The sequence below is a fragment of the Penaeus monodon genome, chromosome 29 (genome assembly GCF_015228065.2).
Source record: "Penaeus monodon isolate SGIC_2016 chromosome 29, NSTDA_Pmon_1, whole genome shotgun sequence".
Taxonomy (NCBI): domain Eukaryota; kingdom Metazoa; phylum Arthropoda; class Malacostraca; order Decapoda; family Penaeidae; genus Penaeus; species Penaeus monodon.
The window spans coordinates 24,313,690-24,314,237 of record NC_051414.1 but is presented as its reverse complement, the minus strand read 5'-3'; positions in this window follow the sequence as shown (position 1 = coordinate 24,314,237).

The following is a 548-nucleotide window of genomic DNA, read 5'->3' as shown; positions in this document are numbered from 1 at the left end:
GTGTGTGTGTGTGTGTATACTTAGAGCTCAAATAGTATGATAAGGTGGAGGAGGTTGGTATGATATCATATGATGGAAATTTAACATTTCTGCCTTTTTCTGTTATACGGTTTACCAGGTGGTTTATCAGGTTATACGGTTTATCTCTGTGGATTTAAATTTACATTTAAAATCATCTATGTTCAAAATAGAAAAATTATGATTTAAAATGTATTAGTCTGAAAACAGTAGCGGTGGTAATGGCCAGATAATACCAATAGTGAAAGTAGTGATTTAGTTGTGATAAAGATGCCACTACTTTATGCAATCTTCCGATTGCATAGTAATAATATTGAAACCATTATTATGATATGAATATTACGATTATTGCCATGTTATTGTCCTGCAGGTACAGACTGTGATAGTAATCATAATAATAAAATGTTGAATAACTCCAAATGCTTCATTTAGTAAACGGTGGTGTTCTTGCATTCATTTATGATTTCATTGACTTTTTCTTTTTTCTGCCTATCCTTTTTAGAGGTGAAATAGAAAGGTGGAGATGAAAT